This window comes from Rattus norvegicus, chromosome 1 (assembly GCF_021556685.1).
Source record: "Rattus norvegicus strain SHRSP/BbbUtx chromosome 1, alternate assembly SHRSP_T2T, whole genome shotgun sequence".
NCBI classification, from domain to species: Eukaryota; Metazoa; Chordata; class Mammalia; order Rodentia; family Muridae; genus Rattus; species Rattus norvegicus.
In genome coordinates, this window is record NC_141534.1 from 97,651,045 (window position 1) to 97,662,185 (window position 11,141).

The 11,141-nt window shown below is 47.3% G+C and overlaps 1 long non-coding RNA gene and 1 pseudogene across 6 annotated transcripts; one reads left to right on the forward strand and one right to left on the reverse strand.

Moving 5' to 3' along the window:
- Positions 1 to 219: 219 nt before the first annotated feature.
- Positions 220 to 4,799, forward strand: LOC108349560 (uncharacterized). 5 transcript variants are annotated; one of them, XR_015646314.1, is made up of 4 exons: positions 220 to 478; positions 1,972 to 2,049; positions 2,671 to 2,861; positions 3,968 to 4,799. It is a non-coding gene; the product is annotated as an uncharacterized LOC108349560 (long non-coding RNA). The 5 variants fall into 5 exon arrangements; XR_015646317.1 differs by having other exon boundaries at positions 220 to 294; XR_015646310.1 differs by lacking the exon at positions 3,968 to 4,799 and adding an exon at positions 3,036 to 3,292.
- A 2,802-nt stretch (positions 4,800 to 7,601) lies between these two features.
- Positions 7,602 to 10,773, reverse strand: Abol1 (ABO, alpha 1-3-N-acetylgalactosaminyltransferase and alpha 1-3-galactosyltransferase like 1; annotated as a pseudogene). The gene is made up of 2 exons (XR_015646318.1): positions 9,490 to 10,773; positions 7,602 to 7,677 (listed from the first exon to the last, which is right to left on the reverse strand). The product of XR_015646318.1 is annotated as an ABO, alpha 1-3-N-acetylgalactosaminyltransferase and alpha 1-3-galactosyltransferase like 1 (transcript).
- Between the last annotated feature and the right edge of the window lie 368 nt (positions 10,774 to 11,141).

Sequence of the window (11,141 nt, forward strand, 5' to 3'; positions counted from 1 at the left end):
GAGAGGAGGGTTGGGAAAGCGTAGGAAACAGGCATCGGAACAGAAACAGGAGCCGGAAAAGCCTTTTGTGCGCTTTAGGTGCTCCGAGTGGGAATCTCAGAGCGGTACTCTTGGCCCGGAACTCCTCCACCTTGCCACAGTGGGAACAGTAGAGACAGAGCTCAGGAGCCCAGAGCAGGACATGGAACTGGAACCGGAACAGGAAACACAAACGGAAGCAAACAGTGAAGTCAAACTGCCAAACTCCAGCTTGGTCGCCCAGAGCTGGACTTCCCTGAGTCTTGCAGGTGCAGGGTATGGTCCCGGTGTTATGAGTTGAACCCCACAGCACTCGGAGATTATTCAGATCTGCAGGCTCTGTTGCCTGCCTGCTTGGGAGGGGAGCTTTTTTTCTTCCCACAGACTGTGCCCTAGCCCCACATTCCTCATAACAAAGTCTCAGAGCCAAGTTCATCAAGAGTTCCTGGGTTTCTCCAAGGTTGGACGCTAGTTTCAGCTGAGATTTGACCCAGACCTTCTAACCCAATAGATAGGCATTCCCTGTGTCACCCTTGCCTGTTTTCCATCACCATAACTTTAGGGTTTTCAACTTTTCTTTCAGCAGCATTTTATAATAGGATCAGCGAACTATGGCCTATGGCGTGCACGTGTGCTCTATGTGTGTCTTGTGCATGTGTACTTGTGTGTGTATACATGTATAGGTGTGCTTATGTGTGTATGCATGTGTGGTCTCTCTGTGTGCGCGCCCATGTGTATGCCCAAGCACTTAATGTGTAGAGGAAAGTGGTTTACAATGGGTATCATGTTATTTTTCGTACCATTTTTTAGAGACTGTGTTGTCATGGACCCTACCCTGACTGGATAGACTGGCTGGCCAGTGAGGTGTCAGGACCCTCCTCTGCCTCCCAGTGCTAATTTTAGGCTTGTGCAGGGAGTGGATCCCAGAGCTTGCACATGCTAGACAAGCACCTCTTATGTGGGTGTTGGGAATCTGACCTCAGGAACCCATGCTTGCATAGCAAGCACTTTACCCACTGACCCATCTGTCAAGCCTCAAGGATGCTAAATTTCAACAGTTTGCTCAAAGCTCTTTGAGATAAAGAGCTTTACCTCCTAATTGTTATACATGATGAACTATATTATTTTAATTTTTCTAAGTCTACTTTTAATGATGGTTCTTAAATGCACTAACCTCCTCTTTAGCCCATCACCCACCAGAACTGGGTTACTCAAAGGCAGCCATGACCAGCAGGAGGCCCTCCTGGGTGACTTAGAAGCAGCGCCCAGAAAAGTCCCAGTCGGCAAATTGTTCACCTCTGAGAGAGCAGCAAGTGCAGTGTCAGAGACGGCAGTGACCTCTAGAAGGTCTCATAGATCTCACCCTGCCTCCAACATGGTAGGGTGAGAGGCCCCATCTCATGAGGGTCCTAGCTCTTGAGGTCCGATCTTCTCTAAGTTTTGAACTTTCCCTCTCTTCAATATCTTGGTGTGCTTAAGTCCTCAGAAGAAGTAGTTGACATTCCCAAACCCCTTCTTTTCTCCTTATACATTCCTATCAGTTTTGAGACCATCCAATAAGGGATCTTATTTAAAAGTCTTAATCAATCATGTCTTTAACCTTTTAAATAAGAAGGAATCATGGCTCTGTCTCCAAAGGATTGGCACAGTTGTTCTGGTTATCATTCCCACTGGTCCTTGTCAAGTGGGGAAAGATTCCAAGGGGCCTTGACTCAAGGAGGTCATACACAGAACTTTTATACCAACATGGGCTGGAGACACGCTCTTCTCTTCTGTGAAGCCCCATCTTTGTAAGCTCCTAGGGTCTTGGGCTCTCTCTCAGTTTTAAGCAAGAATTTCAAAGGTGTAAAGACTTGTAAGATGGGCCAAGACACACGGAGGTGACTGCTTAGGTAGCACATGGTGAAAGCCACTTTGGCCTTCACTTCTCCTGAGGGGCTGTACCTCTCTCAGGCGTGTGCAGACTGTGCCATCGTTCATGTGCAACACCAAGGGAAGGAGAAGGGCGCCCATGTTCACCACACTCACCAGGTAAGCGCGAAGCTTGCCCACAGGGGTAATGCGAACTGTGGGTCAGAGAGTGTGCGTCAGGATTGAGGGGCCATTCAGTGGCAGCAGGGAGACATTTGCCAGAAGCAGAGACCTAGGGATACAGAGTAGATGAGGAAGAAGATGAATGGAGGAGACAAATGAGAGAGCTGTCCCAGAGGGCTGGTGTTTGTGTTGTCTGCTTCCAAGAGTGCAGTAAGATATTAGACGCCCCTTCACAGTCCCAAGTCCAAGGCAAACTGCACTCTTTGAAGGAAGCATGTGTGTGCATGCGTGCATATCTCTGTGTGGGTCTCACTGTGCATGTATGTTTATGTGTGTGTGTGTGTGTGTGTGAGAGAGAGAGAGACAGAGAGAGAGACAGAGACAGAGAGAGTGTGTGTGAGAGAGAGAAACAGAGAGAGAGACACAGAGAGAGACACAGAGAGAGACACAGAGAGAGTGTGTGTGAGAGAGAGAGAGACAGAGAGACAGAGAGAGAGAGAATCTAGAAAAAGTGTGCCAGGAAAGGAAGGGAGAGAAAGGGCGTCAAAGCAAAGGGTGAGAGCCCCGTGGCTCAGCCCCCAGATTTCCTAATGCTCATGCTCCTCTTGGTCTTTGCAGAGGGGTAGCACTTGGCGACAGCACAAGATGGCAGATCCCGGGAGCCTGAATAACTATCACCTCCCCACCCCATCATCAGGTCCAAGTACTCCTCAGCGCCTGAAGTCAGAGCCCATGACTCTCTGGGTCTTCTGTCCTGGGGTCATCAGAGGTCAGAGCCAGGGCCGAGGCAAGGCTCATAGTAGGTTAAGGTAGGAGAGATGAGAATGGGGCAATGGGTCAGTTCTGGGTCCCACCATTACTGCTCTATCCAGGCAGCTGCCATGGCTGCAGCCAATGAGGCAGTATGCACTGAGGTCCGGGGTTCCGTTTCTGCTGCCTCCACGGAGGGCACCGCTTAACCATTTACATTCCCTTTCCTGCAGGGTAGCTCAGTACTATCACACATAGGTGCCTCTAGAACCTCCCGAGTCTGAACTGTCTTCTCCATGGCTGCCCTAGAAAGGCATAAGTTATGAGCCTGCCTGACCAAGACGTAAAGGATCCTGGACGGAGGCGGGCGCCGTGACAACTTGGTGCCATGATCTGCCCAGATGCCATGTTCCACAACAGCCCGGCTGGGTGTTTATCATTGCTTCCTTTAGCAAGTTTAAGTAACTATAAAGAGCGAAATATAAATAATTATTAAGACTCCGAGGCTTGCTTGGGTCACCTGCATGGCAGCGGCAGAGGCCAGAACTTGAGTTCAGATGCTCTGACACTGTAGTTTGTACCTTCGCCACCTGACCCGTGGGGTCCCCGTCCCCATCACGCACATTGTCTTTTAAGATTTGTTAGTCGGGCGTGGTGGCGCACACCTTTGATCCCAGCGTTTTGGGAGGGTAGAAGCTGTGTATCTCTGTGAGTTTGACACCAGCCTGGTGTAATAGGAAGGTTCAGGGCAGCCAGCCCTCCACCGTGAGACCCTGTCTCAGAAAATATTTTTGCTATGATTCAAGTGTTGGGCATTACAGCACACAGCTGTAGGCCGCACACACAAGCAGAAGGCATTTCTCTGCAAAGGGGGCCTCACAGTGACCAACAGCTGCCTTCTCCCAGGTACCGGGCAGAATGATGTGTCTGTGTGTGCTGCATGTACCCCGTTTTAGAAGTGTGTGCCCCATGAGCTCCAGAATTCACTGTAATATTATTAGACTTACCTTCAGGATCCCCACCGAAGTGGGTCATTTACCAGTCTGAAAAGTGTGCATTTCGCACCGGTTACGTGTGGAACTGTCACGGGGCAGGAATGCGCAACTCTCCTGAAAGAAAGCATGTGTCTGAGGCTCACGTTCTTTAACCATTATCATCCTGTCAGGAAGCATGGTAGCACACAGGCAGACATGGTGCTGGAGAAGGGGCTGAGAGTTCTACATCTTGGCAGGCAGCAGGAAGAGACAGTGAGCCAATGGACCTCGCTTGAACTTCCGAAACCTCAAAGCCCACCACCAGAGTGACACACTTCTTCAATGAGATCACACCTCCTAATGGCGCCATGCCCTGTGAGCCAGTAAGGGCTATTTTCATTCAAACTACCACATTCTACTCTCTGGCCCCTGAGAGTCTGTGGCCATATCATAGTGCAAAGTACATCTGGTCTGACCAAAAGAGTCCCCATGGTCTATCACAGTCTCAACACGGCTTAAAAGTCCAAAGTTCGAAGTCTCTTCTGAGACTCATGCAATGTCTTAACTAATCACCTGTAACATCAAATAAGAAAGCAGATCACATACTTCTGACATGCAGCGGCACATACTGTTCTGAAAGGGAGGAAAGGGAACATACCGAGGAAGTACCAGACCAAAGCAAGATGGCAACCAACTGGGCAAACTCCAAACTCCTTATCTCCGTGTCTGATGTCAGAGCAGACTTCAGATCTCCAACTCCCTTCAGCTTTGTTGACTGCAACATACTTCTGAAGTGGAAACTTAAGGGCTCTTTAGAAAGTCAGTTTTGAGGCTGGAGAGATGGCTTAGTGGTTAAGAGCATTGACTGCTCTTCCAGAGGTCCTGAGTTCAATTCCCAGCAACCACATGATGGCTCACAACCATCTGTAATGGGATGTGGTGTCCTCTTCTGGTGTGTTTGAGGACAGCTATGGTGTACTTATATATAATAAATCAATCTTAAAAAAAAAAAAAAGAAAGTCAGTTTTTGTGGTTTGCCCTGAAGTTACTGTATTTTGATGCTAATTCCACTGCCCCACGTTGGGCGCCATCTGTTGTTGTAAAAATATAAAAATAAAACGGTAATGTTGGTCTTTTACCCCGCAGGGTCTACACCTCGGTGCCCCAAGATATCTGCTAGATATCTTGGCGGAAACACATCCCAGCCACACACTTTCCTACACTCAAACCCTCACAAATTGTAGAATGGTTAAACTTGTACTCAATTTATATGTTAGTGAAAAGGCTTTTTAACTGGACAAAAAGGGGGAAATGTTGTGGTTTGCCCTGAAATTACTGTATTTTGATGCTAATTCCACTGCCCCAAGGACAGCTGCCTAGTCAAGGACTCAGAACTCAGGTGACTTCACCAGAACCACCTCTCCATTGAATTTGTAAAGTACTGGTGAAGGGCAGGTACAGGATAGAAGGAGGCCTGTCATTGGAGGAGAAGGAAGGATGGGCGGGAGAGAAGTTTGAAGGAAAAGGAGGAGACGAGAAGAGAAAGAGAGACAGGAGGAGAGAGGGGAGAAGCCATGGCAGGTGACATTAAGATTCTGCTCTGTGTATTTACAGGTTGTTATTAATGCTCCTAAGGGATAGATGGTACCGGACTTTGTATGTTTAAGTGGGCAATTATATCTTACCAATTGGGTCAAAGATTATTGTGTTGTGTGTTCTTTTATGTGAGGGTTTGAGTGTAGAAAAGTGTGTGGCTGGGCTGTGTTTCCGCCAAGATATCTAGCAGATATCCTGGGGCACTGAGGTGTAGACCCAACGGGGTAAAAGACCAACATTACCATTTTATTTTTATATTTTTACAACAACAGTCAGTTGTATCATGTGGTGTTTTGCTGGGGCAAACATGTGAAGGAGTGTTTTCCTGAAGCAGACACAAGTGAAAGGATGTTCTGCTGAAGCAGACACAAGTTGAAAGGATGTTCTGCTATTGCAAATACAGGAAAGGACATGGGATGAAGGATTCTTTGCTAACAATATGCATGTATTGGTCTGCCTTACACTGAGTAGTCGAGCTCCATTTCTTGGGACTCCATAGAGAGAAAGGCACCAAAAACCTTCTGGTGGTGTGCTGCAGTTTCTTGCGGATTCTGCAGACTCGGGCTGATTGGCAGAGTGATGTCAGCTGAGACAGACACACGGGCTGAGGCCAGACCCGTAGAGGACACATGATGTTTGAAGGGATAAATAGGACTCAACAGACCGTGAGAGAGACTTGCTTGTAGGGTTAGCTCTGCAATGCTTCCTGGTCTCCTGTCTTCACGTCTTCGCTGATATTCGCTTAGCTGAGAAAGGTACACCAGAGAAATTCTCCTGGTGTCCATGTTGGTCCTGCTGACTTGTATCTGGCTGTCCCTGTTAGGTTATGTCACTGCTGCTGCTATCCCGATACTACCAAACTGGACTGCTGGTGTATCCATCAAGTGTCTGCCAGTGGATCGAGCTGCCACTGCTGACCTGTGAACTGAAATGCCGATTTCCTGACAATCAAGATGGGATTTGCTCCAAAGAGATTTTTCTAAATAGGTCCACTTCCCCTGTATCCTTTCTTCTCTACTGCCTGTGGGTGGTAATGGAGGTTAAAGCATTTAAGAACCATCATTAAAAGTAGGGTTTGAAAAAAAACTAAAGCTACAGGTGGCACCCCACCTCCACTGACACACTTCAAAAACCACCTCCGGTGACACACTTTCTCCCACAAGGCCACACCCCCTAACAGTGCCAATCCCTCAGAGCCTATGGGGCCCTTTCATTCAAACCACAACAAGGTCCATGTGCCAAATCCATCTACATCCCATTTGTTGCTGTCGTTGGGTTTTGGGTCTCATGTTGTTAGGATGAGACAACTGATCTACCTACCATTCAGCAACACCTCCTCTCCCACAGCCCTATTTTGTAATGCCAGCACCCTCTAAATGTTTGTGATGTAATGCATTTGTACACAATGATTCAGAAGAGGCTGGAAAATGCTGTCAAATAGTCTCCTCACAGCTCTGAGTTAACATCACAGCTCGTCACACTAGTGTATTGCACCCATTGCTTTCTGATCATTAAACCAACCCACAAATGTGTTTCTGGCACAAATGTCACGGTAATGTTAAATCTCAGATACTGAATGTTTACTCTCAGGTATGGAACCTTGATATTGCAAATGCACAGACACACACACACACACACACACACACACACACGTGCTCACGCACAGGCACATGTACATGCACATACACATGCATATATACACATACATACATGCCACATACACATATACACACATACATGTACACACACACACACACACACACACACACACACACACACACATATATATATATATATATATATGTACCTGTGTACACACACACACAAATGTAGAAAGACTTGAGGTGACTATGCTCTGGAGAATGATAAGAGAAGCAGACAATAGGTAAATATTGCCAAAACATGTGCTATGGTTGACTGTAAATGCCACATGACTACTATGCATATCATTATGCGTATTGCATTATGTCACTTCACCCAACAGTGACAGGGCTGAGAATCATTCTAGCTCTGACTCTGATCCTCAGGCTAGGTCCAACCACACATGTCGCTTCTCACCTTCTCCCAAGATCTCTGTCCAGTCAACACACTCTCTGCACAGCATACAGACCCCAGATACTAAGGGCTGAGTCATGGCTTCTTTGGAGTCTCTATGATAAAGACTTATTTTAGTTACACTTTTAAAAGCAGAACAAAAAATGAAGAAGCCTCAGTTGCAAAGACTCATTACGTCAACAGTTTATTTTCAAAGGGACTCAACATGGAAGCGTATTGATCTTTTTACCATCCAGATGGTGGGTGTGCCCTGGAAGACAGCAAGATGAGCATTAGCATTCGATCTGAGATGCCCCACCTCACTCCGCCTTACCCCATCCCCACAATGCCTGTGTGCTTCAGGCTTGGACTTCAAGGATGCAGATCAGAGGTGGGGCTTTGGGAAAATGATTGGATGCTGAGAGCTCTGATGGATCACTCTAGTGATAAGTTCACGGTGGGGTGGGCTGTTAGAATGTGCTATAGACTTTAGTGTGCAGGGTTTAGTTGGAGGAAGGAGGTCATTGGGTTCCTGTGAGTGATAGTATTTTTCTACAGCCTTGCCCCTTCTCTCTTGGTCTTTGCTTTCTGGTGTCCAGCATCTAATCAGCTCTCCTCTGCCATGACCCACAGCCTTGAAACAATGAGGGCAAGCAATGATGGGATGAAGTCCCCAAGACTGTGAGCCAAGCTAGGTTTTCCAGGTCCTTTGTCAAAGTGACAGAAAGGTAATGAGGATTCGGGGGTCCTCACTGATAGGTGCTGGGGTTCCAAAAGGGCTTGTTAAGCTTGTTAAGGGTTCAGAAGGACAGCCATAGGTTCTTGACTTACATTCTGATTCTGTCCCTAAGATTTGAACACATTTTTTACCTAATAGGCAATGATATATAGAATATTATTTCCATATTCTTTCATGTAGAGAGAACCTCTTATGTACTGTATAAAGATATCACCTGTCAATAAAAAGCCGAGGCAGGAAATATCAGGTGGAGGTTCCAGTAGGGAGGGAGAATTCTGGGATGGTCAGGCATGGGAAGATGTTTGCCTGGCATTCTGAGGAAGGTAGTCACTTGAAACTGGAGGAAAGTTAAGCAGCCACGTGGCAAGGCATAGACTATTTTTTTTCTTTTTTTCAGAGCTGGGGACTGAACCCAGGGCCTTGCGTTTGCTAGGCAAGCGCTCTACCACTGAGCTAAATCCCCAACCCCGGCATAGACTATTTTAAATGGGATAATTGAGCCATGAGCTAGCAGAACTAAGCCAAAGCTATTGGTTTAGGCATTTATTCATACAAAAGAAGTTTCTGAGTCGTTAGTTTGGAGAACATGGGTACAGGTGGGAAAGCCTGCTGTTATACTTCCAAAATTAAAATATCCCCATGAGAAGCACTGCAGGGGAAGTCACATTTCTATAGGCCACATTCTGTTTAAACAGAGTCTTTTCTCTTTGTGGCACTGGGAATTGAACCCAGGGCTCCCACATGCTAAATGTACCTAGGAATTGCATTCTCCGGCCACAAATAGAGACCATGACTTGGAGAAGACAGTGCTTTGCATGTCTACTAAGAAGGGCAGCGCCATGTAAGACCCAACAGGAGAACCTAGAAAGGACACAAACTACACACTGTCTTCTTACAGCTCAACTGCAGGCATTAGGATGGCCCCTGCTGAGACAGAGGATGGCAAAGTCTGAGAAATGGCTCTACTGTGGTCCTGAAGTCCTAACATTTGCTTCAATGAGGAGTGGGGAGGGAATGATCCAGGCCTCGGGGCCTGCTCTGCTGCTGTGACTGGCCACCCTAATGACCAACATCTTTCTAACTTGTTCTTATGTAAGAGTAGGTTCTCACCATTTACATGGAATATATATACCTTACTGTCAGAACATTGTATAGGAACAGAGTCATGGGCAGAGAATTCTGAGTGCCTCTGAGAAGACACAGTATTACAACTCGTAAGCTGAAGTGAACCCTTCTTTCCCCAAGTGGGTCAGTGTTTTATCATAGCAACTTAAAGTGAACTAGGCCAGGTGAGCCCAGGAGTGTTTTCTCTCAATCCATTGGAAATGTGAAGCCCATGCTCACACTAGTAAAACGTGGTCATGACCTTGGGCAGCACTCGAAAAGACTGGACATCCCTGCAACTGACGCTGTCTGAGGTCTCTCTGGAGTCTTGGTTAGGGTCAGCCCAGGGATGGTTGCTGACTCCCACAAGCATTTCCCCATTAGTTGTTTATGCTGCACACACCCAGGAGAGAGGACCTTAGTGGGCTTGTGGTAAAGGAGACAGTTCAAGTAGCTTTCATCACTTCGATGTAATGAGCTTGGTCCATCATCACAGCCTGGTAATGGAACTTGGTGAGCCTGTAAATCTCCAGTACCTTTCCCCCAAAGAAGGCTCCCTCATCCTCAGAAATGTAGGCTTGTGGCTGAGGCTGCCTTTCATAGGCCAAGGATTTTCTCGGGAGTCCAAAGACGAGAGGATGCAGTGTGTCAAACAGGGAGGACAGGACCTTCACACCCACAGTGTGGCAGAAGATGATGTTCACACAGACACAGACCAGGTAGTCCACCTCCTTCACAAAGTGATGCTGGGAAAGATGGCTGATCATCTCCACTCTGCACACATAAGTGTCCAGCTGATGGGCAGAAGCCTGAATTTCCAGAATTACCATCTGCCTCCCCTTACAGGGCTTCAAGGTTGGAAGGCTAGCTGGCTGGCCATTGAAAGGGTAGTACTTTACTCGGTGTCCCTGCATGAAGTATGTCTCAGAGGTTTGCAGGAGCACTTTTAGGAAGGCTATGCATGCTCCTGTGGTGAACACAACTAACCCAATGGAGACATTCTGGAGCCAGAATTGCTGGTTCAAGATTCCAATTTGGAAAGTCCTGTCCCACACAATGGGAGCCAGCCAGGGAGTCTGTATGGCGATGTTTGCCCTGCTGGGAACAATTAATTTCGATGGATAATACAACATCCTGGGCACATTCACTATTTTCAGGAAGTGGTTCTCTAACTGCTATGCTGTCCTTGGCCAGAGTCTATATCTGCTTCTGCTTTCCCAGGATCAGGACAGCATAGGCAAAAAAGGCCAGCATGAGGGCTAGTAGGAAAACAAAGGCCACAGTAAGATGGGAATGATACTTGAATTTCTCAGATTTCTGCACTGGTTGGGTCATGGCTGTTGCTGTCTCCTCCATGGCATAAGGGTAACTTCTTCTGGGTACGATGGGCCCAATCCAAGGTTCTGTACTATCCAAGTCCCCAACACACAGCCTACTCCTCCAGCAGCCCTCCAAACTGCCCAACACTGGCGTGTCAGGCACCACGTGGTTCACATGAAGGAAGTCTCAAAAATGGCAGCAGAGATCCAAAAATGTGAGTTTCTGTTTCTCTGGTGCTCTCACAGACACCACATGGCAGGATTCACTCACCGGATCACAAAGAAGCAGCTGATAGGTCATAGCTCTGGATTCCTGAAACATGCTCAGGAGACTGGCTCAAAGGACATTATCACTGAGCGGGTCAAAAGGAGAGATTGTGATGAAACCAGGGCAGGGTAAGGGTTACGGGGTCTGCCTGGATACAACACAACTCAAACACCGTGCCGCGGAAGATGACAAAATTTGTTGTAAGCAATCAGCTACTGATCCATCCGGGTCACAGAGTAGACTGAGGAGCTGAACTGCACCCCCCACCCCCCCAACCCTTGCAGCCAAAATATTACAGAGCTTTG